The sequence below is a fragment of the Scyliorhinus torazame genome, chromosome 1 (genome assembly GCF_047496885.1).
Source record: "Scyliorhinus torazame isolate Kashiwa2021f chromosome 1, sScyTor2.1, whole genome shotgun sequence".
Taxonomy (NCBI): domain Eukaryota; kingdom Metazoa; phylum Chordata; class Chondrichthyes; order Carcharhiniformes; family Scyliorhinidae; genus Scyliorhinus; species Scyliorhinus torazame.
Window position 1 is genome coordinate 7,311,321 of NC_092707.1, and position 22,552 is coordinate 7,333,872.

Consider the following 22,552-nt stretch of genomic DNA (forward strand, 5'->3'; position numbering starts at 1 on the left):
ATGAGCCTACCATGGGGAACCTTATCAAATGCCTTACTGAAATCCATGTACACCACATCCACTGCCCGACCTTCATCAATCTTTCTTGTCACATCCTCAAAGAATTCAATGAGGCTTGTGAGGCATGGCCTGCCCCTCACAAAGCCATGCTGACTATCTTTAATCAAACTATGTTTTTCTAAATAATCATAAATCCTGTCTCTCAGAATCCTTTCCAATATTTTGCTCACCACAGATGTAAGACTGATGGGTCTTCAGAAGTCTGGACTGTAATTCCCAGGGATTTCCATATTCCCTTTCGTGAACAGGGGAACAACATTCGCCTCCCTCCAATCATCCGGTACTACTCCAGTGGAGAGTGAGGACGCAAAGATCATCGTCAATGGCGCAGCAATCTCCTCCCTCGCTTTCCGTAGTAACCTTGGGTATATCCCGTCAGGCCCAGGGGACTTATCTATCCTGATGCTTTTCAAAATTTCCAGCACGTCCTCCTTCTTAATATCAACCTGTTTGAGTCTATATAGCTGGTTCACACTGTTCCCATGGGCAACAAGGTCCCTCTCTCTTGTGAATACTGAAGCAAAGTATTCATTTAGGGCCTCCCCCGTCTCCTCAGACTCTAGGCACAAGTTCCCGAGGCACAATTAGTCTCCCCCACCCCGCACAGCTCCCCTTTTCAATTATTTGCGTGGTTCCTTTTCGGGAGTTATTTCACCGACCTTTCAAGCAGCACATTCCATTTTTTAAAATTGTTCCAATTAAGGGGCAATTTAGCATGGCCAATCCATCTAACCTGCATATCTTTGGGTTGTGGGGGTGAAACCCACGCAAACACGGGGAGAATGTGCAAACTCCACACGGACAGTGACCCAGAGCCGGGATCGAACCTGGGACCTCGGCGCCGTGAGGCAGCAGTGCTAACCCACTGCGCCACCGTGCCGCCTCATCTTCGGCTAGCTGAGTTCTGTATAAAGGGCAGTCACAAAGCGTACTCAGTAAGCTTGCGCATGGTGAAGTCGAGACATCATATATAATCATTGACGACTTCAATATGCAGGTGGACTGGGAAAATCAGGTTGGTCATGGATCCCAAGAAAAGGAATTTGTGGAATGTCTAAGAGATGGTTTTTTGGAGCAGCTTGTGGTAGAGCCCACTCGGGAACAGGCAATTCTGGATTTGGTGATGTGTAATGAGGCAGACTTGATTAGGGATCTTAAGATGAAGGAACCCTTAGGGAGCAGTGACCACAATATGATAGAATTTACCCTGCAGTTTGAGAGGGAGAAGCTGCAATCAGATGTAACGGTATTACAATTAAATAAGGGTAACTACAAAGACATGAGGGAGGAGCTGGCCAGAGTTGATTGGAAAAAGAATCGAGCAGGGAAGACAGTGGAACAGCAATGGCAGGAGTTTTGGGGGGTTATTCGGGAGGCACAACAGAAATTCATCCCAAGGAGGAGGAAACATGCTAAGGGGAGGACAAGACATCCATGGCTGATGAGGGAAGTCAAGGACAGCATAAAAACAAAAGAAAAAGCATACAAAGTGGCGAGGATTAGTGGGAAGCCAGAGGATTGGGAAGCCTTTAAAAGCGAGCAGAGGACAACTAAAAAAGCAATAAGGGGGGAGAAGATGAAATATGAATGTAAGCTAGCTAGTAATATAAAAGAAGATAGGAAGAGTTTCTTTCAATATATAAATGGTAAGAGAGAGGCAAAAATAGACATTGGACCACTGGAAAACGTGGCTGGAGAAGTAATAATAGGAAACAAAGAAATGGCAGATTAACTGAATAGTTACTTTGCATCAGTTTTCACGGTGGAAGACACCAGTGGGATGCCAGAGTTCCAGGAGAACCAGGGGGCAGAGGTGAGTGCAGTGACCATTAATAAGGGGAAATTGAAAGGTCTGAAGGTGGATACGTCACCTGGACCAGATGGACTACACCCCAGGGATCTAAAAGAGATAGCTGAGGAGATTGTGGAGGCATTGGTGATGATCTTTCAGGAATTACTGGAGGCAGGAAGGGCCCCAGAGGACTGAAGGTGGGGAATGTAACACCGCTGTTTAAGAAGGGAGGGAGGCAGAAGACAGGAAATTATAGGCCGGTTAGCCTGACTTCGGTCATTGGTAAGATTTCAGAGTCCATTATTAAAGATGAGATCGCGAAGCACTTGGAAATGTATGGTAAAATAGGACTGAGTCAGCACAGCTTCGTCAAGGGGAGGTCATCTCTGACAAATCTGTCAGAGTTCTTTGAGGAGGTAACAAGGAAGCTAGACAAAGGGGAACCAGTGGATGTGATTTATTTAGATTTCCAGAAGGCCTTTGGCAAGGTGCCACATAGGAGACTGTTCAATAAGTTAAGAGCCCATGGTGTTCAGGGTAGGATCCTGGCATGGATAGAGGATTGGCTGACTGGCAGAAGGCAGAGAGTGGGGATAAAGGGGTCTTTTTCAGGATGGCAGCCGGTGACTAGTGGTGTGCCTCAGGGGTCTGTGCTGGGACCACAACTTTTCACAATATACATTAATGATCTGGAAGAAGGAACTGAAGGCTCTGTTGCTAAGTTTGCAGATGATACAAAGATCTGTAGAGGGACAGGTAGTATTGAGGAAGCAAGGGGGCTGCAGAAGGACTTGGACAGGCTAGGAGAGTGGGCAGTGAAGTGGCAGATGGAATACAATGTGGAAAATTGTGAGGTTATGTACTTTGGAAGAAGGAATTTAGGCATAGACTATTTTCTAAATGGGGAAATGCTTCGGAAAGCAGAAGCACAAAGGGACTTGGGACCGCCGTGCCGCACAATTTAGTTATAATCTAATATCAACTTCAAGTGAGGGAGATGAAGGACTGTAAAATTGAGTCTGAATTATTTGTGGAAATATTCAGCATTGACCTGAAACATTGGGCGGGATTCTCCGCTTCGGAGACTAAGTGCTGACTCCGGGACTGGATCATGGGTATTCCTGGGTCCCGGTGGCAGCAGCGGTCCTGGAGCCATTCAGGACTCGCTAATGGGCCAGCAGCGGCGGCACAGGGAACTAGGGAGCTTCCAACGCACGCTGGCGTGAGATTCACCGGGGTTGGGACTCGAGAGCCTGACCACCTGCAGCCGCATATCCACTCCCCACACACTCGCACTGGGCGCGGATGGGCAATCCCCCACGCCAGCCAGCGTGAGTCACCACCACCACTGTGCCCCTGGCATCAACCCCCGTCCCACACACTCGTAGCCCACGCGCCCCCCCTTTCCTCGAGGGCAATCGAACCCCACCCTTCGGCAGTCTGCTTGCACCCCACCCCGCACCACATGCCAACGCCCATACCGCCCGCCATGGCCGAATACCCCGCACTCACAGGCCTCTGGCCGCGGAACCCCTATCCTGCCTGTCTTCAAGTGTCTCACACTGTGCATTATCCATCCCCCCCCTCCCCAGGAGAATGCCACCCACAATGGCAGGGAGAGAGAGAAGACCAGGGGGGGCCCTCCGGACTTGTGGCCCCTCACCATCGCAGAGCAGAGGGATCTGGGCCTGGTCGGAGGGGTTGGAGAGTGCTGAGACGCCAAGGTGGAGGTTGGCATCGGAGGTGTAAGTGAGCCCCCAACGATTTGCGAGGCCCCTATGGCCCGTGTCTCACCCACAGCACACCTACCCGCGATCTAACCATGCGTCTTGTTTTTTTTTCTTCCGTGATCACCTGGTGACGAGGTGGGTGCATCTGGGATTCCTCCCTCCCTGCGCAACCCCGCAACTCGCCTGGCGACGTGGCGGGACCCCCAGCACCTGCCACACCGCGGAGGGCATGTCTGGGTCGACACCGACTTCCGTAACTGCTGTCACCAACACCCCCCCACCATCCCAGAGACTATCACCAAGGTGAGGAGACTCCTGGGACACTATCTGGACACACGTGCAGTGGTACATCTGGTGGAGGTAGGAACTCCCGAGGGGGCGGACACACAAAGGGTGGCCCAACCGCAGGGATTAGCTGCCGTCCAGACTGCTCTCAGGCTTCAGGACAGGGCGGTCCCATCAATGCTGGAGGTGCAGGCGCAGAGCTGGGGACTACAGGAGGGGGTGTCAGCCACCATCCAACACCTGCAGGTACAGCTGGAGGAGTCCCAGCCGCCTGCAGGGGCAGGAGTCGGTGCCGACCATGTGCGCCACCCAGGCCAACATTGAACGGGTGGCATTCGCGGGGAGCCTTGGGTGCGAAGGTATCAGCCATGGATGCCCAAGTTCTGGGGCACTCTGCAGGCAGCAACTGAGGCCCAGGGCAGCCATGTACCAGGGCCACATGGACATTGCAGCGGTGCTCCACAGCTTGGCCTAGTCACAATGGGTCTTGGCTGCGAGTGTCGAGAGCATTGGTCTCGCTGACCGTAGCCAAACCCAGAGGGATGTGCTGGGCTGGGAGCAGAGGGTGTGCCAGGTGGCAGACTGGTGGTGTGGGGCGCGGGTGTTGGAGGTGGAGACTGGCCAAGCCCCCCCCCCCCCCCCAGGGCAGTCGGAGGCTACTCCCAGAGCCCCCATCGGAGGCGGCAGAGGGCGGGTCAGATATGTGGGGGCGCTTGTGGTGAGTGTCCCATCACCTCACACTGCCCCAATACCAAGCCCTCACTCTCCCTCTCCCTCTCCTGGAACCCGTCCCCAGGGAGGTGGTGGCATAGTGGTATTGTGGGCAGCACGGTAGCACAGTGGATATTATTGTGGCTTCACAGCGCCAGGGTCCCAGGTTCGATTCGCCGCTGGGTCACTGTCTGTGCGGAGTCTGCACGTTCTCCCTGTGTCTGCGTGGGTTTCCTCCGGGTGCTCCGGTTCCCTCCTACAGTCCAAAGACGTGCAGGTTAGGTAGATTGGCCATGATAAATTGCCCTTAGTATCCAAAACGTTTAGGAGGGGTTATTGGGTTACTGGGATAGGGTGGAGGTGAGGGCTTAAGTGGGTCGGTGCAGACTCGATGGGCCGAATGGCCTCCTTCTGCACTGTATGTTTCTATGTAATCTATGTCCCTGGACTAGTAAGCCAGAGACCCAGAGTAATGCTCTGGGGACCCAGGTTCAAATCCCACCACTGCAAATGGAGAAATTTGAATTCAATAAAAATCTGGAATTAAAAGTCTCGTGATGACATAGAAACATAGAACAAAATAGGAGCAGGAGGGGGCCATTCGGCCCTTCGAGCCTGCTGTACCATTCGATATGATCATGGCTGATTATCCAACTCAATGGCCTAATCTCGCTTTCCCCCAGAGCCTTTGATTCCCATTTTGCCCAAGTGCGATATCAAACTACTTCTGGAAAACAGACAATGTTTTGGACACAACTACTTTCTGTGGTAACAGATTCCACAGGCTCACCGCTCTCTGGGTGAAGAAATGTCTCCTCATCTCCTATTAACAAATCTTTGAAGTACCGTATCCCCCCTCCGGAACCTGGCATCCAGCCTATGGTTGTCATAGTGACGTGCCCTCCAGCCCGAAGTGTTGCCTGCACTGGCCCCAAACTCAACACTGAAACCCCAACCTGACTCACAGAGTACCCGGCTGGTGAGAACGGAAGGGGCGCCGACAACAGTGCCCCCAAACCCATCCCCCTACACGACGCTGCCTCCATCCACCCCCAAACCCATCCCCCTACACGACGCTGCCTCCATCCACCCCCAAACCCATCCCCCTACACGGCGCTGTCTCCATCCACCCCCAAACCCATCCCCCTACACGGCGCTGCCTCCATCCACCCCCAAACCCATCCCCCTACACGACGCTGTCTCCATCCACCCCCAAACCCATCCCCCTACACGGCGCTGTCTCCATCCACCCCCAAACCCATCCCCCTACACGACGCTGTCTCCATCCACCCCCAAACCCATCCCCCTACACGGCGCTGTCTCCATCCACCCCCAAACCCATCCCCCTACACGACGCTGTCTCCATCCACCCCCAAACCCATCCCCCTACACGGCGCTGCCTCCATCCACCCCCAAACCCATCCCCCTACACGGCGCTGCCTCCATCCACCCCCAAACCCATCCCTCCGCCACTGCCCGTTTCCTCGCCACTGCGATTTTCGCCGTCCAATAATAGTTCATCAAATTCGACAACGCCGCCCCCCCCCCCCCCCCCCGACCCATCTCCAAAAACACCATCCTCACCCGTGGGGTCTTCCCTGCCCATGCAAACTTTGAAATGATCCTGTTCCTGAAAAAGGACTTGGGAACAAAGATGGGAAGGTTCTGGAACACGAACAGGAACCTGGGCAGCATTTTAACCGCCTGCAAGCGCCCAGCCAGTGACAGCGGCAACACATCCCACCTCTTAAAATCCACCTTCATTCCCTCCTCCAGCCTTGCCAGGTGCAGCTTGTGCTTCCCTTTGCGGAGCTCGGAGTAGAGCTCTGGCTTCAGGACTCTTGCGTCAGAAATGTGGGCACTACAGCTGGTCGAGCGGGACCAGTGAGTCGATACTGGGGATATTGGCCCGGGAAGGGACCCTCACGTTGGTACGCCTATCGTGCCAGTGGATTTTCAGGATTTTGCAGAGGCAACGTTGATGATGTCTCTCCAGGGATTAGAGGCGTCTGCTGGACATTGTCCATGTTTCTGATGCACACAGGAGGGCGGGGACCTCGGCTGCTCCGTACACCCCGAGCTTGGTGCTGGGTTTGAGGTCTCGGTTTTCAAACACTCTGTTCCTCAGGCGTCTGAAAACTCCACTGGTACTTTGGAGTCCATGTTGGATTTCATCGTCAATGTCTGTTCCCGGCGAGGAGGAGGCCCCCGAGCTCTGGGAAATGATCCACATTGTCCAGGGGCTCACCGTGGAACTTGATGGTCAGAGGGATGTTGTGTGTGTCTGCGTGCATGGGCTGGTAGAGAACCTTTGTTTTCTGGATGTTAGTCTGAGGCCCATTCTCTCATGCCTTGGTGAATGTGTCAACTATGTTTTGCAGCGCGGCCTCAATTACACGCAAACATTGGCCTGCATATTGCAGCTCAATGACAGAAGTTGGGATGGTCTTGGTTCTAGTCTGGAGGCGGAGGTTGAACAATTTTCTGCTTGTCCGGTTGGTTAGCTTTACTCCAGCGGGAAGCTTCAGGGTGATGGGGTGGAGTGTTGCTGCGAGGAAAATGGAGAAGAACACTGCTGCGATGATGCAGCCCTGCTTGACCCTAGTTGGCACATTTATTGGGTCTGTGGTAATTCCGCTGGCGAGGATCACGGCTTGCGATAGTCATCCTGGAGCAGGCAGAGAATGGGAATAAATTTCTGCAGGCAGCAGAATTTGAGGATGTTCCACAATCTCCCACGATTCACAGAATCGATTCCCTTTGAGAGATCGAAGGCCATGTACAGAGGTTGATGCTGCTCCGTGCACTTTTCCTGGATTGTCACCGCTGGAGATATGTCCATTGAGTCTCCTGATGGATGGGAGCCGCATTGAGACTCAGGGAGGAGCTCTTCAGCCAATGGGAGGAGGCGGTTGAGGAGGATTCTCACGATGACCGTGGCGGAGAGTCGGGAAATCCCTCTGTAATTCCCGCAGTCGGACCTGTCTCCTTTCTTGAAGGTGGTCACGTCTCTGAGGAGATTCAGGGCACGCTCTCTTGCTTTTAGACAAGGGGCGAGGTTCTGAATTCTTGTCAAGCGTGCCTCTCTGCCGCATATTAATACTTTGGCCGACTTCCGTCTGCACAGAGGCCTTGTTGTTTTTGAGCTGTTGAATGGCTTTGACCTGCGGCGAGCTGGGGTTGCGCTGAGATGGTGGCGGGTAGCGTGTTGCGGGGTGGTGTCGAGGGCACTTGGGTCCAAGGCCGTATCCTGGTTGAGGAGGTCCTCGAAGTGCTCTCTCCAGCGGGCAATGACTGCCTCTCTGTTTTTGGCTCTCAGTGGGGTGGGTCCCTGGGTAGTCGGGCCGTAGTTTAATTGCGTTGAAGAAGCCGCACACATCGTGGTTTTCGGCCTTGGACTTGTCCAAGACCCAGGTCGATCACATAATTGGGGACTTTGGGGATAAAGATTAATGATCATTTCAGGTCTGGACAAAGTGACAGAAGCTGAACAATTTAACACACTGCTTTATTCGGGAGGCCCGATGGCAGACAACATTATTGCGAATCAAGGAATCAATGAACCACCTGCTAAATTTGAAGAAATACTAACATAATTCGATGTTTAATTTAACATGGGAAATTCCTCGCAAGGGGTAAATTTAATAAATATGCCCAGCAGCCAGGAGAATCTGTCGACCCCTTCATTACTGATCTGCACAGGATGGGTGAAGGTTGTGACGACAGAGGCATGAAATCTGAACTTATCCAGGTTAAAATAGTTGTAGGAATGGTGGACGGCGCACTTCTCAGACACGCTACAAGTGAAGAGAGATCAAACCCTCAGGTTCAGCATCTGAACTCCACGAGCAGGTCCATTTTCTGAGGAGAAAGTAAATCGTGGTACAAAGTAAACCCCACAGTTCAGCCAGTGATCAGCAGAGAAACAGGAAGACTCCAGGCCAAGGGCAACAATACCCTAACTGACTGGCAGAGTGGCCTTGCCAACGCTGTGGTGCAAAGCACCCCCACAGGTAAGATCAATGTCCAGCAATCTCAGTCCTATGTTTTCAATGTAGCCGAATGAGAGGTTAGACAAACTCGGTTTGTTCTCACTGGAATGACGGAGGTTGAGGGGCGACCTGATAGAGGTCTACTAGATTATGAGGGGCATAGACAGAGTGGATAGTCAGATGCTCTTTCCCATGGTTGGAGAGACAGGTACTGGGGGACATAGGTTTAAAGTGCGTGGGGAAAAGTTTCGAACAGATGTGCGAGGTAAGTTTTTTACACAGAGGGGGGTAAATATATGGAATGTGCTGCCTGGGGAGGGGGTGGGAGCAGGGATGATAGCGGCATTTAAGGGACATCTAGACAAATATATGAATAGTGTGGGAATGGAAGGATACGGACTCGGTAAGTGCAGATGGCTTTAGTTTAGGCAGGTACCCTGGTCGGCGCAGGCTAGGAGGGCCGAAGGGCCTGTTCCTGTGCTGTATTGTTCTTTGTTATTTGAAACCGAACGGGACCCTTCGGGAAGCTGTGCAAGGTGCAGAAGACCCAAAGACGATTCATGGGGTCGAGATTCCTCACCAAGAAGACACAACAATGCTCTTGGTGAGGCCAAAATCCTGGATTCTCATTCCGGAATGTGGGAAGTTGAGTTAACGGCCATCTCATAAACTTTAAATGGGACAGGGCAGCCAGTGTTCGGGTCCGAATGGATAAAGAACCGAGGGTGCGAGGCCTCTGGCTACGAACAACAGACAAACCACTTTATGGGACCGGAGGAATCCGGCTTCCGGTCATAGGTATGATTCTGGAACCGTTAAGGAATGGCGGCAAACAAAATCTTCGAGCTGGTGTACATCATCCTTAATCAGCCACTCTCCTGAGTTGAGATGCCTGTGGATCCCTGAATCTCCTCAGCAGAAGATGTCATGACAACCACTGTCATATATTATACGGAACTGCAAGTCCCTGAGAGCTCCACACGAAGCAATATCCTGACTGGGACTTCCGCCCTGAACTCCCTTCTCTCTTTCCAGAGCCAGTTTGTCTATTTTCATCACAGGTGCAGGAAAGCCCTCATTGGCCTCTCAGATGGTTACCATGGCCCCTCCAGTGGAGGAGAGACAACAGAACAACTAACAACCAGAGGAGCCTCCAGCCTCTGGCTCCATCCACGGTTGATGAGGTCAGAGAGAAAACTCTGCCAATCCCAGCCAGCATGGCAGAGGCACCAACAGGGCTGGAACCAAGTAGCAGCCGCCCGTAACCAACAGCCCACCACACAGCCAAACGCAGACGTGAGCTTGCTAAAAAAAACCATCCTCACACCCTCCACCGTACCGAACATCACCATGAAAGGAGAAAGAGAAAACAACATGGAGACGAGCGCAGCATTCATCCACCTCACAGGAGGTGGGATGGAACAATAGTCACCCATCACCACAACTGTCGAATTGACAAGGAACAGGTCAATACCGAGGAATCTACAAAGAGGATAAAAAGGTTTGCAAATGCCAAAGCATGGAGCAAGTTAGAATAACGTGAAATACATTGGAAAGAGAATTGGGGGAGGTGTAGTATAAGTGTTGTGACTGAAGGTAAGGACTCCACACATAGCCGGACAGACAGGATACAACTAGGTTTATTCTACTCCTCAATACAATACTCTCTCTCCTCTCCCCCTCAGGGACCCTCTTCCTGACCTACTCCCAGGCCGGGGTTTATATCCTGTGGGGGGATCCTCCAATGGGAGGAAGCTCCGCCCCCCTTATCACCTGGGCGGATACCGTCTGCGAATGTTGGGTCGGGGGAGTCCCCCCCCTACCCTGGTCGCATTGGGGTGAGCCTCGGGGGCTATTCTGTGACCCATGATGGCCCCCACCCTGCGATGAACCCGGTTGCTCGTTTCCAGTAGCTGCCTGCCGACGGTGCCACCAGTGTCCGATGTTGAGGATCGCCGTGTGCCGGAGTTCCGGGAGCCCGTGTTCGGCGCTCTCCTGGGAAAGCGCCACGTCTATGACCTGCTGGAGGGTTAGGGGTTACTCCATCAGCAGCTTCCGCTACGTTTCCTGGTCCCGCAATCCACAAACGAGGCGGCCCCTCACAGATTCAGCCAGGGAGGCTCCCAACTCACTGGGGACGGCGAGACCCCGTGGGTGCACCAAATACTTCCCGTTAGACTCCGTCAGGGCCGGTGAGGTTGTATGAAACCGGTAGCGGCGGACCGTGATAGAGGGCTGCGGATTCAGGTGACGGCCGACCAGGTCAACCAACCTATCGAGTGCCAGTTCATCAGGGTTGTCCGGGTAAGCAAGGTTCCTAATCAAGGCGTAAGGCCAACCGCCGACAACCGTCAGCTAAGTCACGGTCTATCACTCGCTGTTTGCAATGGTGTTGGTTCGTAGAAACAGTTGCACCCTTTCCATTTACTGGGCCCAATCATCAGTATCGGCTTCAAAGCTTTCAGCTTTCCGATGGTTTGACTGCTGCAGAGGCCTCTCCAAGCCCCGTGGAGGTAGGCCTGAGGCGCAGTGTCCACGTGTTCCGGCAGCTCCACTTAATCCTCATCGCCAGTGTTGTGACCGAAGGTAAGGACTCCACACATAGCCGGACAGACAGGATACAACTAGGTATATTCTACTCCTCAATACAATTCTCTCTCACTCTCCACTCCCCACAGGATCCCCTTCCCAACCTGCTCCCAGGCCGGGGTTTATGTCCTGTGGGGGATCCTCCAATGGGGAGGAAGCTCCACCCCTAATCACCTGGGGAGTTTGCATTCTTAGGTGTAGGAGGGGAATCTAATGCAACCCATGTGCGGGCTCCTTCGGGGGTCGTAACAATAAGGGTCAATCACACATCAGGTTAATGTGGGACTGAGTACAGTATCGCCCACAGAACGAAGGAAGAGACCACATGACCCATAGCTAGGGGTCAGTCTATTGGAGAGAGCTGTGTGTACAGGCAAGCATGGAGACAGCTCTGAGCTTGAACTCTTCACTGTATATTTGTAAATGGTTCTTGTAGTAATAAATAGATACTGTTAAACAGCTGAAGACAACAAAGAGATCTATCAAGCACTATCCCAAACCATATAACAAACGGGAGTGAGGGGGAGAGTGGGAATAAACTGGGTGGGATATTAAAGGGTGTGGGGAGTGAGGGGGAGAGTGGGATTAGACTGGGTGGGATATTAAAGGGTGTGGGGAGGGAGGGGAGAGTGGGATTAGACATCGTGGGATATTAAAGGGTGTGGGGAGTGAGGGGAGAGTGGGATTAGGCTGTGTGGGATATTAAAGGGTGCGGGGAGTGAGGGGAGAGTGGGATTAGACTGGGTGGGATATTAAAGGGTGCGGGGAGTGAGAGGAGAGTGGGATTAGACTGGGTGGGATATTAAAGGGTGCGGGGAGTGAGGGGAGAGTGGGATTAGACTGGGTGGGATATTAAAGGGTGCGGGGAGTGAGGGGAGAGTGGGATTAGACTGCGTGGGATATTAAAGGGTGCGGGGAGTGAGGGGAGAGTGGGATTAGACTGGGTGGGATATTAAAGGGTGCGGGGAGTGAGGGGGAGAGTGGGATTGGACTGGGTGGGATATTAAAGGGTGCGGGGATTGAGGGGGAGAGTGGGATTAGACTGGATGGGATATTAAAGGGTGCGGGGAGTGAGGGGAGAGTGGGATTAGACTGGGTGGGATATTAAAGGGCGCGGGGAGTGAGGGGGAGAGTGGGATTAGAGTGGGTGGGATATTAAAGGGTGCGGGGAGTGAGGGGTAGAGTGGGGTTAGACTGGGTGGGATATTAAAGGGTGTGGGGAGTGAGGGGGAGAGTGGGATTAGAGTGGGTAGGATATTAAAGGGTGCGGGGAGTGAGGGGTAGAGTGGGATTAGACTGGGTGGGATATTAAAGGGTGAGGGGAGAGTGGGATTAGACTGGGTAGGATATTAAAGGGTGCGGGGAGTAAGGGGAGAGTGGGATTGGACTGGGTGGGATATTAAAGGGTGCGGGGAGTGAGGGGGAGAGTGGGATTAGACTGGGTGGGATATTAAAGGGTGCAGGGAGTGAGGGGGAGAGTGGGATTAGACAGGGTGGGATATTAAAGGGTGCGGGGAGTGAGGGGGAGAGTGGGATTAGAATGGGTGGGATATTAAAGGGTGTGGGGAGTGAGGGGAGAGCGGGATTAGACTGGGTTGAATATTAAAGGGTGCGGGGAGTGAGGGGGAGAGTGGGGTTAGACTGGGTGGGATATTAAAGGGTGCGGGGAGTGAGGGGAGAGTGGGATTGGACTGGGTGGGATATTAAAGGGTGTGGGGAGTGAGGGGGAGAGTGGGATTAGACTGGATGGGATATTAAAGGGTGTGGGGAGTGAGGGGAGAGTGGGATTAGACTGGGTGGGATATTAACGGGTGCGGGGCGTGAGGGGAGAGTGGGATTAGACAGGGTGGGATATTAAAGGGTGCGGGGAGTGAGGGGGAGAGTGGGATCAGACTGGGTGGGATATTAAAGGGTGCGGGGAGTGAGGGGGAGAGTGGGATTAGACTGGGTGGGATATTAAAGGGTGCGGGGAGTGAGGGGGACAGTGGGATTAGACTGGGTGGGATATTAAAGGGTGCGGGGAGTGAGGGGGAGAGTGGGATTAGACTGGGTGGTTTATGTTGTGGGAAATACCACCATAAAGCTGATGGACTGAGTGCCACACAAAAGGTTGTTGCATAAGATAAAGATGCATGGCATTAAGGGGAAAGTAGTAGCATGGATAGAGGATTGGTTAATTAATAGAAAGCAAAGGGTGGGGATTAATGGGTGTTTCTCTGGTTGGCAATCAGTAGCTAGTGGTGTCCCTCAGGGATCAGTGTTGGGCCCACAACTGTTCACAATTTACATAGACGATTTGGAGTTGGGGACCAAGGGCAATGTGTCCAAGTTTGCAGACGACACTAACATGAGTGGTAAAGCAAAAAGTGCAGAGGATACTGGAAGTCTGCAGAGGGATGTGGATAGGCTAAGTGAATGGGCTAGGGTCTGGCAGATGGAATACAATGTTGACAAATGTGAGGTTATCCATTTTGGTAGGAATAACAGCAAAAGGGATTATTATTTAAATGATAAAATATTAAAACATGCTGCTGTGCAGAGAGACCTGGGTGTGCTAGTGCATGAGTCGCAAAAAGTTGGTTTTCAGGTGCAACAGGTGATTAAGAAGGCAAATGGAGTTTTGTCCTTCATTGTTAGAGGGATGGAGTTTAAGACTAGGGAGGTTCTGCTGCAATTGTATAAGGTGTTAGTGAGGCCACACCTGGAGTATTGTGTTCAGTTTTGGTCTCCTTACTTGAGAAAGGACGTACTGGCACTGGAGGGTGTGCAGAGGAGATTCACTAGGTTAATCCCAGAGCTGAAGGAGTTGGATTACGAGGAGAGGTTGAGTAGACTGGGACTGTACTCGTTGGAATTTGGAAGGATGAGGGGGGATCTTATAGAAACATATAAGATTATGAAGGGAATAGATAGGATAGATGCGGGCAGGTTGTTTCCAGTGGCGGGTGAAAGCAGAACTAGGGGGCATAGCCTCAAAATAAGGGGAAGTAGATTTAGGACTGAGTTTAGGAGGAACTTCTTCACCCAAAGGGTTGTGAATCTATGGAATTCCTTGCCCAGTGAAGCAGTAGAGGCTCCTTCATTAAATGTTTTTAAGATAAAGATAGATAGTTTTTTGAAGAATAAAGGGATTAAGGGTTATGGTGTTCGGGCCGGAGAGTGGAGCTGAGTCCACAAAAGATCAGCCATGATCTCATTGAATGGCGGAGCAGGCTCGAGGGGCCAGATGGCCTACTCCTGCTCTTAGTTCTTATGTTCTTATGTTTGTCTTGTGCTAAAATACTGTGATCCATGATTTGCACACACTTTCCTGACACAAATTGCTGATACAGACATACCATGTGACATTCACAGTGTGGCAGAGTAAATCTGGAGGAACAGTTCCAGTTGCCGAAGGATTGGTAAACTGAGGGAGACAGATTGAAGAGAATCCGTAAAAGGGAGATGGGGAGAACATTGTTTTCAAGCAGCAAGTTTGATGATCTGGAATGTCAGTCGAGCGCTGGATAAATATACAAAGAGGTGAAACGTAGAGGCCTATGTGAAAGTATGGGACTAAATGGTTAGATCTCTGAAAGTGCCCCCCACAGGCACCGATGGGCTGAATGGTCGCCTGTGCGGTAAGGCTTTGAGGCTCTACACCAGAAATAGATTGAATTATTCTGACTCGGTACAATATTTGCATATCACCTAAATCGTTCCTATTACTCTTTGAAGGAGAGCTACGATTATTTTTTGGAGCTGCTAATTTATTTTAAGGTTAACTATTAATAGACGCTCAGATTCCCTGACAGCCCAACACGTTCATTTTCTTTCTGTTGAGCCCCAGTGACGGATGCAATGCGTCAGTCCTGGGCACTGCCTGGGAACAAGGGCATATCACATACCCCATCGTGGCAGGTGGTAGGTGCTCAACATTCCACTGAAGGATCCTCATAAATATTAATAAATGTCCTACATTATTTATTCTTCTCCGAAAAACTTCTGACCATTAAAGCCATTATCTCAGCAATTCCATTGCCAAGCCTGGCAAAGGGCTTTCTCAGGGGGGCAGGATTTTTTGATTTAGATTTTCTGCTAATATTGTCATTCTGTCACCACCCTCAACAATTTGCCAATTCCAAATCTATTTAAATATTCAAAAGGCTTGGTGTCTGATGTATTTCCTCTTTTAAACTTCACAGGCGGATTCTCTGTCCAGCCACGCCAGAATCGGGTATCATGAGTGAGCCGAATATTGAGGCCGGGCTGGGCGCCCCCCAGAATGCCATGCTCCGTTGCCTCGACAGTGGCGTTGATGTGTTCTACTCCGCATGTACAGTAAACGGCGCTCGCATATCATTTACGGGCCCGTCCCGGTATTCTCCGGGGCCTCCGTGATGCTCCGCATCCGCCAGGAGGAATTGGCGATGGCGAGGTTCGCTTGTGGTTTCAACAGTCGGGAAACAGGCTGCGCGGCTGCAGTGGGACAGAGGAGGTAGGTCATCTACATAGAGGTCCAACAGTGGCCTGGGGGTGGTGTGGGGGTGGTGAGGGGATGGTGTAGGGGAGGTGGTGTGAGGGCAGTACCTTGCTTGCCACGGGAACACCAGGGGCTGTTTGGCACAGGGCTAAATCGCTGGCTTTGAAAGCAGACCAAGGCAGGCCAGCAGCACGGTTCAATTCCCGTACCAGCCTCCCCGAACAGGTGGCGGAATGTGGCGACTAGGGGCTTTTCACAGTAACTTCATTTGAAGCCTACTTGTGACAATAAGCGATTTTCATTTCATTTTCATTTTCAACACTAAAACTCAACATGTTGCCCGAAGCTGGCCCGTGCGGTGACTGCCTCTCTGCGGGTCCACTGCCCAGGTCAACTGCCTGCTGCTCCACGACAATGAGGGGTGGCAGTTCCGGCCGTCCCCCTCCGGTCTTCTCTCTTTCCGGTTATGCGCTGCCCTCTCCTGGGGGGCAGGGGAAGACAGAAAGCGCACGGTGTTAGGCAGTTGGAAGCGGGCAGCACAGGGGATGGGCAGATGGGTTTGCGGCGAGCTCATCGAATCGAAACAGTGTCCGATTCGACGGTGTTGGGATTGCTACTCGAGAGGCTGAGAAGCGGCCCCTCGAGTGGCAATCCCAACACCGTCGGATCGGACACTGTTTTTCCTTGGAATCTATCGATTTCCATGTAGCACCGGTACTAGTTCTTTGACGGATCGTGAATTGCTCCGGGACCGGCGCCAATTTAGTTGTCGAAGATTCAGTCCCGGCATCAACATTTACTGCGGGATTCTCTGTCGGTCGGAAGCTCCGTTTTGCCGGCAGCACACACACGCACGAGGGTGTGGGGCAGCCACAATGGGAAACCCCATTGGTCGGCTGCGGGGACAGAGAATCCCACTGCCGATGGAGACGTCCCGCGTTGGAAAACGGGGCTGGCGGGACGGAGAATCCCGCTGCCGATGGGGACATCCCGCGTTGGAAAACGGGGCTGGCGGGACGGAGAATCCCGCTGCCGATGGGGACATCCCGCGTTGGGAAACGGGGCTGGCGGGACAGAGAATCCCGCTGCCGATGGGGACGCCCCGCGTTGGAAAACGGGGCTGGCGGGATGGAGAATCCCGCTGCCGATGGGGGCGCCCCGCGTTGGGAAACGGGGCTGGCGGGACGGAGAATCCCGCTGCCGATGGGGACGCCCCGCGTTGGGAAACGGGGCTGGCGGGACGGAGAATCCCGCTGCCGATGGGGACGCCCCGCGTTGGGAAACGGGGCTGGCGGGACGGAGAATCCCGCTGCCGGGGGGACGTCCCGCGTTGGGAAACGGGGCTGGCGGGACGGAGAATCCCGCTGCCGGTGGGGACGCCCCGCGTTGGGAAACGGGGCTGGCGGGACGGAGAATCCCGCTGCCGATGGGGACGCCCCGCGTTGGGAAACGGGGCTGGCGGGACGGAGAATCCCGCTGCCGGTGGGGGTGCCCCGCGTTGGGAAACGGGGCTGGCGGGACGGAGAATCCCGCTTCCGATGGGGACGCCCTGCGTTGGGAAACGGGGCTGGCGGGACGGAGAATCCCGCTGCCGATGGGGACGTCCCGCGTTGGGAAATGGGGCTGGTGGGACGGAGAATCCCGCTGCCGATGGGGGCGTCCCGCGTTGGGAAACGGGGCTGGTGGGACGGAGAATCCCGCTGCCGATGGGGAAGCCCCGCGTTGGGAAACGGGGCTGGCGGGACGGAGAATCCCGCTGCCGATGGAGACGTCCCGCGTTGGGAAACGGGGCGGGCGGGACGGAGAATCCCGCTGCCGATGGAGACGCCCCGCGTTGGGAAACGGGGCTGGCGGGACGGAGAATCCCGCTGCCGTTGGGGACGCTCCGCGTTGGGAAACGGGGCTGGCGGGACGGAGAATCCCGCTGCCGATGGAGACGCCCCGCGTTGGGAAACGGGGCTGGCGGGACGGAGAATCCCGCTGCCGGGGGGACGTCCCGCGTTGGAAAACGGGGCTGGCGGGATGGAGAATCCCGCTGCCGATGGGGGCGCCCCGCGTTGGGAAACGGGGCTGGCGGGACGGAGAATCCCGCTGCCGATGGGGACGCCCCGCGTTGGGAAACGGGGCTGGCGGGACGGAGAATCCCGCTGCCGATGGGGACGCCCCGCGTTGGGAAACGGGGCTGGCGGGACGGAGAATCCCGCTGCCGGGGGGACATCCCGCGTTGGGAAACGGGGCTGGCGGGACGGAGAATCCCGCTGCCGGTGGGGACGTCCCGCGTTGGGAAACGGGGCTGGCGGGACGGAGAATCCCGCTGCCGATGGGGACGCCCCGCGTTGGGAAACGGGGCTGGCGGGACGGAGAATCCCGCTGCCGGTGGGGGTGCCCCGCGTTGGGAAACGGGGCTGGCGGGACGGAGAATCCCGCTTCCGATGGGGACGCCCTGCGTTGGGAAACGGGGCTGGCGGGACGGAGAATCCCGCTGCCGATGGGGACGTCCCGCGTTGGGAAATGGGGCTGGTGGGACGGAGAATCCCGCTGCCGATGGGGGCGTCCCGCGTTGGGAAACGGGGCTGGTGGGACGGAGAATCCCGCTGCCGATGGGGACGTCCCGCGTTGGGAAACGGGGCTGGCGGGACGGAGAATCCCGCTGCCGATGGGGACGTCCCGCGTTGGGGAACGGGGCTGGCGGGACGGAGAATCCCGCTGCCGATGGAGACGTCCCGCATTGGGAAACGGGGCTGGCGGGACGGAGAATCCCGCTGCCGATGGAGACGTCCCGCGTTGGGAAACGGGGCGGGCGGGACGGAGAATCCCGCTGCCGATGGAGACGCCCCGCGTTGGGAAACGGGGCTGGCGGGACGGAGAATCCCGCTGCCGATGGGGACGCTCCGCGTTGGGAAACGGGGCTGGCGGGACGGAGAATCCCGCTGCCGATGGAGACGCCCCGCGTTGGGAAACGGGGCTGGCGGGACGGAGAATCCCGCTGCCGGGGGGACGTCCCGCGTTGGGAAACGGGGCTGGCGGGACGGAGAATCCCGCTGCCGGTGGGGGTGCCCCGCGTTGGGAAACGGGGCGGGCGGGACGGAGAATCCCGCTGCCGATGGGGACGCCCCGCGTTGGGAAACGGGGCTGGCGGGACGGAGAATCCCGCTGCCGATGGGGACGCCCCGCGTTGGGAAACGGGGCTGGCGGGACGGAGAATCCCGCTGCCGATGGGGACGCCCCGCGTTGGGAAACGGGGCTGGCGGGACGGAGAATCCCGCTGCCGATGGGGACGCACCGCGTTGGAAAACGGGGCTGGCGGGACGGAGAATCCCGCTGCCGATGGGGACGCCCCGCGTTGGGAAACGGGGCTGGCGGGACGGAGAATCCCGCTGCCGATGGGGACGTCCCGCGTTGGGAAACGGGGCTGGCGGGACGGAGAATCCCGCTGCCGATGGGGAAGCCCCGCGTTGGGAAACGGGGCTGGCGGGACGGAGAATCCCGCTGCCGATGGGGACGTCCCGCGTTGGGAAACGGGGCTGGCGGGACGGAGAATCCCGCTGCCGATGGGGACGTCCCGCGTTGGGAAACGGGGCTGGCGGGACGGAGAATCCCGCTGCCGATGGGGACGTCCCGCGTTGGGAAACGGGGCGGGCGGGACGGAGAATCCCGCTGCCGATGGGGACGCCCCGCGTTGGGAAACGGGGCTGGCGGGACGGAGAATCCCGCTGCCGATGGGGGCGCCCCGCGTTGGGAAACGGGGCTGGCGGGACGGAGAATCCCGCTGCCGATGGGGACGTCCCGCGTTGGGAAACGGGGCTGGCGGGACGGAGAATCCCGCTGCCGGGGGGACGTCCCGCGTTGGAAACGGGGCTGGCGGGACGGAGAATCCCGCTGCCGATGGGGGCGCCCCGCGTTGGGAAACGGGGCTGGCGGGACGGGGAATCCCGCTGCCGATGGGGACGCCCCGCGTTGGGAAACGGGGCTGGCGGGACGGAGAATCCCGCTGCCGATGGGGACGTCCCGCGTTGGGAAACGGGGCGGGCGGGACGGAGAATCCCGCTTCCGATGGGGACGCCCTGCGTTGGGAAACGGGGCTGGCGGGACGGAGAATCCCGCTGCCGATGGGGACGCCCCGCGTTGGGAAACGGGGCTGGCGGGACGGAGAATCCCGCTGCCGGGCGGACGTCCCGCGTTGGGAAACGGGGCTGGCGGGACGGAGAATCCCGCTGCCGGGCGGACGTCCCGCGTTGGGAAACGGGGCTGGCGGGACGGAGAATCCCGCTGCCGATGGGGACGTCCTGCGTTGGGAAACGGGGCTGGCGGGACGGAGAATCCCGCTGCCGATGGGGACGTCCCGCGTTGGGAAACGGGGCTGGCGGGACGGAGAATCCCGCTGCCGGTGGGGACGTCCCGCGTTGGGAAACGGGGCTGGCGGGACGGAGAATCCCGCTGCCGATGGGGGCGTCCCGCGTTGGGAAACGGGGCTGGCGGGACGGAGAATCCCGCTGCCGATGGGGACGTCCCGCGTTGGGAAACGGGGCTGGCGGGACGGAGAATCCCGCTGCCGATGGGGACGTCCCGCGTTGGGAAACGGGGCTGGCGGGACGGAGAATCCCGCTGCCGATGGGGACGTCCCGCGTTGGGAAACGGGGCTGGCGGGATGGAGAATCCCGCTGCCGATGGGGACGCCCCGCGTTGGGAAACGGGGCTGGCGGGACGGGGAATCCCGCTGCCGATGGGGACGTCCCGCGTTGGGAAACGGGGCTGGCGGGACGGAGAATCCCACTGCCAATGGGGGCGTCCCGCGTTGGGAAACGGGGCTGGCGGGACGGAGAATCTGCCCGAACATCTCAAAATCAGGAAATTTGATAGGCTCCAATTATTTCTCACCAGCTCAGTAACCAATCAAATCCCCAACTGACAAAATATCATTAGTCACAAAAGCAAACGTACCAATGAGAGTGAGCCGCCAACAGATATCCCACCAATCAGAATCCTCAGTTAGTTTGCAAAGTTTAAACTCAGGAACCAATCAAAACGTTCAACAAATCATAACAAACATTCTCACTGGCTGTGGTTTTTTCCAGATTTCCAAAAGGAATACAACTTGGAACGTAATGAACACACAAAACTGACACAGACTCAAACTAACACTTCCTCAGTAATAAATAGGATACATTTCAAATTGTGTAAACATTGGCCACGAACTCCAAAGGAGCAGCAATTATTGTCGGTTTGTCACTCCTCCCAACATTCCGGCAACAGCGCCCCCCGGAGCGGATTAGAAGACAGGACATGACCTCTTTTTTGGCACCGGCTGCCCTGTGGCCCAGTTTTACTGTTGGTGAAGGGGTGGGTGGATGAATGAGTGAGTGAGCAGGGATAGTGAGTGAGGTGAGGAAATGTGTAAGTGGGTAGGGGAGTGAGGGGGCAGGAGGACGAGGGGGCAGGCAGCTGAGATGCTAGTTAGGTGAAATGGTAGTTGGGTGAGGTGGTGGGTGGGTATGGTGGTCTGTGGGTAGGGTGGGTGAGGTAGTAGTTGGGTGTTGTGGTGTTGCGGTGGGTGGGTAGGGTGGTAGATGGGCTGGGTGGTGGGTGGGTAGGGTGGTCTGTGGGTAGGGTGGGTGAGGTGGTCGTTGGATGAGGTGGGTAGAGTGATAGGTAGGTGGGTGAGATGGCAGGTAGCTGAGGTGGTCATTGGCATGGGGTAGTTAGATGAGGTGGCAGGTAGTTGAGGTGGTAATTGGGTCTGGGGTAGTGGGTGGGAGGGTCAGTGTGAGTGATTGGGGGGAATCCATTCTGTGGTCAGCCAAGAGTTAGACTTGGATTTTTCAGTCTAACATTTGCTGCTAAGTACATTAAAACAGTCCAGGCAATTCCCACCGAGGGTCAGCAAGGTAGGACCTACACAGGGTTCTGACCCACATCAGAGACATGCATCCAGTCTGTGACGATCCTGAAACTGGGAGGTGTGGGATAATATCTCAGTGAGTGACTGGCCAATCTCTGCAATATGTTGTTTGGAATCTAATGTCTGAGTAAACGGTGTGCTGATGTGTGGTAATTGGAGTTCGGATCGAACAGGAGGCTGTGGATCAATGGTTCCTGAAGCTCTCCCCGTTGGGAGGTTGCTCACCTCAGGCACACGGCTGGGTGTGACCCTGATAGATTATGGTTATTTTTCAAAACCCCAGGACTGCCGGCTCCCAGTGGAAAGTTCTCTAATAAAACCGCAATCAGCTGCCTGAGCTTCCGTTTCATTATAGAGGGAAAATATACCGGAGATGGCAAAACTCTAGGAATATAGAAAGTCAGAGAGATCTGGGCGTGCAGGTCCATAGGCCATTGGACAAGGTAGTCAAGAAAGCAGACGGAATGCTTCCCTTCATTGGACGGGGCATCGAGTATAAAAACTGGCAATTCATGCTGCAGTTGTATTGAACCTTGGTACGGCCGCACTTGAATATTGCGCACAATTCTGGTCGCCACACTACCAGAAGGATGTGGAGGCTTTGGAGAAGGTGCAGGGGAGGTTTACCAGGATGTTGCCTGGTCTGGAGGGTGTTAGCTATGTGGAGAGGCTGAATAGTCTCGCACTGTTTTCATTAGCGAGACGGAGGTTGAGGGGTGACCTGATAGAGGTCTACAAGATTATGAGGGTCATGGACAGAGTGGATGGGCAGGCACCCTTTCCCAGGGTGGAGGGGTCAGTCACCAGGGGGCATAGATTTAAGGTCCGTGGGGCAAAGTTTAGAGGAGATGTGGAGGCAGGTTTTTTACACAGAGGGTGGTGAATACCTGGAACGCGCTGCCAGGGGAGGTTATAAAAGCAGATACATTAACGGCGTTCAAAAGGCATCTTGACAAATACATGGATAGGATGGGTATAGAGGGATACGGCACTAGGAAGTGCTCAGGGTTTTGGCCAAGGCTGGTATCATGA

The 22,552-nt window shown here is 55.3% G+C and overlaps 1 protein-coding gene across 1 annotated transcript in view; it reads right to left on the minus strand.

Moving 5' to 3' along the window:
- rimbp2b (RIMS binding protein 2b) overlaps nt 1-22,552 on the minus strand; it is an 853,804-nt gene that overhangs the window by 820,582 nt on the left and 10,670 nt on the right. The window lies entirely within an intron of this gene.